The following is a 5,751-nucleotide window of genomic DNA, read 5'->3' as shown; positions in this document are numbered from 1 at the left end:
CAAATGGAAATTTCCAAATATTGTATAAAAGATATACTTTTTTAATATTAGAAAGATTTTCAAATTATTTTGTTATCCTACATATTTTAAGCGCATAATAGTATTGTAATTAATAAATTCTTTAAAAATCAATACTTTTTAAAAATCTACTTTAAGTTAAATAATTCTTTTTGGTGATTTGAGATGAGCTCTTTCATTGACTTATCAAGCTAATAAGTAATTAATTTTTCATACAATCAAGTTATATCTACACAAACTATTAAAATACACAATACACAAATTTATATTTCTGAAAATGATACAGTCAACTCAAAAAATCTAGTTAATTTGCAATAGCCAAGATTTAAAAGCAATCTAAATGTCCATCAACAGACAAATGGATAAAAAATAATATAGTACATATACAAAATGGACTACTATTGAGCCATAAGGAACATGAGATTCAGTCACTTGCAACAACATGGATGGAACTGGGGGCATTATGTTAAGTGAAATAAGTCAGGCACAGAAACGCAAGCTTCATATGTATTCACTTATTTGTGGGAGCTAAAAATTAAAACTATTGAACTCATGAAGATAGAGAGTAGAAGGATGGTTACCAGAGGCTGGGAAGGTTACCAGAGGATGGGGTGAAGGGATAGAGCATGGTTAATGGATATGAAAACAAAGATAAAATGAATAAGATCTAATATTTGATTGCACAGTAAGGTGACTACAGTCAACAATAATTTATTGCACATTTATAAATAAGAGTATAATTGGATTTGTTTATAACTCAAAGAAAGGACAAATGCTTGAGGTAATGAATACCCCATTTATCCTGATGTGCTTATTACACATTGTATGCCTGTTTCAGAATATTTCAGGTACTACATGAATATATACCCCCACTATGTATCCACAAAAATTAAAAATTAAATAAATAAAATGCACTGCACGCCTTCTTAAGTAAAAACAAAATCAAGTTAAATTACTTTATGTAGATCATATTCCCTTTAGTACTTAATTTTACAAATTGTAGTGGAAGTTTAATAATTTATGACTCTGAAAAATTTTGTTCCCCTATCAGTCAATGTTTACATTATACAACTATCTGATATATATATATATCTTAACAACTATATAATATGAAGACATTTAAATATTGCTATATTTTCTCTATAGCATCATGCAAATTTCTCAACACTAAGGTAAAAGAACTCATGCATACTGAAGTCCAGAAAATATAATTTTCCTTAAAATAGTATATTATGCTTAGTATCTCCTTACCTAGACACATTATTAAGTATCTTGGCAGGTAGCATTCTAAAACAATCTTTAATGATCCTCACCTCCTGTGTAGCTGAACCCAGTGACTTGCTTCTAATGGGTACAATAAGGCAAAAATCATGAAATATTTCATCTAGGATTAGGTTACAAAAGCCTGAAAGTTTCATCTTGTATGCTTCTGCTCTCTTGCACTCTCTTGCTCTCTCTATCTATTTATTTCTCTCCCCCTCATGTTGGCACTTATTCTCTCTGTCTTCTTTACAGCAAGGAACTGAGGGTGGCTTTCAGCCAACAGCCCTTGAAGAAGTGAATCCTGTTGAAAACCATATGAGTAAGTTTAGAAGAAAATCCTTCCCTAGTTGAGCCTTCAAATGAGACCACAGTCTGCTGACAACTTGATTTTGGCACGTGAGCAACCCTGAAGTAGAGAACCTGGCTAAACCTTGCCTAGATTCCAGACCCACTGAAACTATGGAATAACAAATGGGTGTCGTTTTAAGCCACTAAATTTTGGAGTAATTTGTAATGCAATGATAGATAACCAATATAATCATTTAGCCACTTGTCTCTATCTAAATCTGCAGTGTACAATAGAACACCATTTAGAACTATAAGGAGAGAGCTTTAGCCTTGGCAACTGTCTTATTGCACAGCAGTTATGCTGACATTGCCAAAGCAGAGGATTATTGTTCCTTTACTTCTCAAACCAAATAAACACAGCAGTTCTCTTTCAGTCTATTTCATGATAAATGTGTACCCACTTTACTAGAGTCTGAATATTTTCCATCATACCTATGAATAAATAAGTGAATTTTTCTACCTCCATAAAACATATTCTGGTATTTTAGCTGAGATGTGAGTAATATGTAAGAAAATGAACAGGGCATAAATGTTTAGTTTGACAAGTTTTGAACAATTATATATACCTATTTAGCCACCACCCAAAAAGCCATAGAATGTTTCCATTACCCTAGAAAATTTATTCTTGAATTTTTTTCTGTCACTATTTCTTCCCACTCAACTCTCCAATTCTAAATTATCTGATTTTTTCAACATATATTAGCTTTTCCTTAAGTAGATTTTATATGAATGGATTTAAACACACTGTGTAGTGTTTTGTGTCTGGATCACTTAGCTGAACATTATAATTTTTATATTTATTCATGTTGCAGAATGTATTCGTAGTTTCATTTTTTATTGCTGAGATTATTTCATTTAAGTGGATATACTACTATTTGCTTATTCATTCATTTGCTGTTGGGCATTTGGGTTATTTAAAATTTTGCCTATTATGAATAAATCTACTATAAATATTTGAGTACAAGTCTTTGTGTAAATATATGTTTTTATTTGTGCTTGGTAAGTACCTAGGGGCTGGATTTCTTTGCAAGCATATAGATAACTTTTTGAAAAACTGTCAGAGTTATTCCATTTCATAACCCCATTAGAAATTCTGGAGAGTTCCAGTTGCTTGACATCCTTGGTAACATTTCATCTTTTCAGTCATGTTTATCTTAGCCATCATAGTAGGTAAAAATGATGTCTTGCTGTGGTATTAATTTGAATTTCTTTGATAGATAATGAGATTATGCATTTTTTCATGTGTTTATTGATGATTCATATGTATCTTGCTGATTTTTATGTTGAATTGCTTGGAGTTTTATTGCCATATGTGTATGTGTGTATTATATATGAAATATTAGATATAGTATTATAATTATATAGTATATAAGTCTTTTATTTAGATGTATATGCTGTGAATATTTTTCCCAGATAGTAGCTTGTTTATTAATTTCTTGACAGAGACTTTTGATGAGCCAAAATGTTAAGTTTTGATAATGTCTAGTTATCTCTTTTTAAATGTTATGGTTTATGCTTATCTTAGCCTGTCCAAGAAATCTTTGTCAGCTTTGAGGTTGTGAATTTTCTTTGAGAAGCTTTATGGTTCTGATTTTTAAATTTAGGTCTATGATCTATCTCAATTGTTCTTTCTGGGCATGTTAATTGAGATAGTGGTCTCAATTAACTTTTTTTTTATGTAGACATTCAGTGGTTCCAGCAAAATGTGTTAAATACGTTTCTTTCCCTCATCCAGTGAGTTTGCCAGTTTTGTCAAACCTCAGCTATAAATCCTTGGGTCTGTTTCTGGACTCTAGCCTCTTCCATCATTTATTTTTCTGACATTACATGAATACCGCACCCTATCTCTAGTTTTACTGTAAGCATTAAAGTCATGTAGTTCAAGTCTCCCGATGTTTTTTCTCCAAAATCGATTTAATTGTTTTAAATGCTCTAACTTTTCATAAGAATTTTAGAATGATCTTGTGTATTACGTATTTCTTGAAAACAGCCTGCTGGAATTTTGAAAAGGATTGCATTGAATCTATAAATATAGGAAGAATGAACATCTTAATACTGAGTCTCTTGATCAATAATAATCTTATGTCTCTCTATGTATTTATGTTTTCTTTAATGTCAGTAATGTTTACAATTTTGAATGTCAAGGCACTTTTTTTTGCATTTATTACTAAGTATGTTTGTCAGGAACTATGTAGCATCTGAGATTTTACCTACTTGCAAGCTAACAAGATAACCTGTCATAGTTGCATGGACGTTAGCAGAAGACAAGAGACTGCCGTCAGAGACAAAGAAGAGTTTATTAATCACAGTGATAGCAGTAGCCAGAGTATCAGCATTTATATATATATTATATAATAAACTCCCATATATATCTATATCTATATATCTATATATGGGAGTTTATTAAGTATTAACTTACACAATCGCAAGGTGGTGACAAAGAAATTTGGAGAAGAGGTATAAGAATGGACCTCTCTGAGTGGTCAAAAACTGTGAAGATATTTATATCCCATGTGAGTGCTCACCAACGAGTGCCTCAGCAGAGGAGAATTTTAATAATCAAGTGGATAGAATGGCCTGATCTGTGGACACCAGTCGGCCTGTTTCCCTAGCCACCCCTGTCATTGCCCAGTGGGCCCATGAACAAAGTGGCCATGATGGCAGGGATGGAGGTTGCACATGGGCTCAGCAACATGGACTTCCACTCACCAAGGCTGACCTGGCTACAGCCACTGCTGAGTGCCCAATTTGTCAGCAGCAAAGACCAACACTAAGCCCTCGATATGGCACCATTCCTCAGGGTGATCAGCCAGCTACCTGGTGGCAGGTTGATTGTACTGGACCTCTTCCAACATGGAAAGGGCAGAAGTTTGTCCTCACTTGAATAGACACTTACTACTCTGGATGTGGGTTTGCCTATCCTGAATGCAATGCTTCTGCCAAGACTACCATCCATGGACTCATGGAATGTCTTATCCACAGTCATGGTATTCCACACAGCACTGGCTCTGACCAAGGCACTCATTTTATGGCTAAAGAAGTGCAGCAGTGGGCTCATGCTTATGGAATTCACTGGTCTTACCATGTTCCCCATCATCCTGAAGCAGCTGGATTGGTAGAACAGAGGAAAGACCTTTTGAAATCACAATTATAATGCCAACTAGGTGACAATACTTTGCAGGGCTGGGGCAAAGTTCTCCAGAAGGCCGTGTATGCTCTGAACCAGCATCCAATGTATGGTACTGTTTCTCTCATAGCCAGGATTAATGGATCTAGGAATTAAGGAGTGGAAGTGGAACCACTCACCATCGTCCCTAGTGATCCACTAGCAAAATTTTTGCTTTCTATTCCCACAACATTACGTTCTGCTGGCCTAGAGGTCTAAGCTCCAGAGGGAGGAACGCTGCCACCAAGAGACACAACAACGATTTCATTAAACTGGAAGTTAAGATGGCCACCTGGACACTTTGGGCTCCTCCTACGTTTAAGTCAACAGACTAAGAAGGGAGTTACAGTGTTGGCTGGGGTGATTGACCCGGACTATCAAGATGAAATCAGTCTACTACTCCATAACGAAGATAAGGAAGAGTATACATGGAATACAGGAGATCCATTAGGGCATCTCTTAGTATTACCATATCCTGTGATTAAGGTCAATGGGAAACTACAATAGCGCAATCGAGGAAGGACTACAAATGGTCCAGATCCCTGAGGATTGAAGGTTTGGGTCACTCCACCAGGAAAAAAAAAAAACGTGATCTGCTGAGGTGCTTGCTAAAGGCAAAGGGAATACAGAATGGGTAGTAAAAGAAGGTAGTCATCAATACCAACGATGACCACGTGACCAGCGGCAGAACCGAGGACTGTAACTGTCATGAGTATTTCCACCTTCTTTTGTTAAAAATATGTTTGTCCATGTATACATTTGTACTAAGAAGATATCTTCATTTTATTTTCTTTTCCTTTATCATGTGACATAAGATTTATTGACTTCATATCAGTGCTTAAATATTGTTAACTTTATGTAATAGCATTTGGGTTGGGGATTGGTCCATTTCTGGTTGTACAAAGGACAGTTGTATTATGTTAGGCATAATTATGACATTATTGTCTTTATTTGAA

The sequence above is a fragment of the Pan troglodytes genome, chromosome 6 (assembly GCF_028858775.2).
Source record: "Pan troglodytes isolate AG18354 chromosome 6, NHGRI_mPanTro3-v2.0_pri, whole genome shotgun sequence".
NCBI lineage: Eukaryota > Metazoa > Chordata > Mammalia > Primates > Hominidae > Pan > Pan troglodytes.
This window is presented reverse-complemented; position numbering follows the sequence as displayed.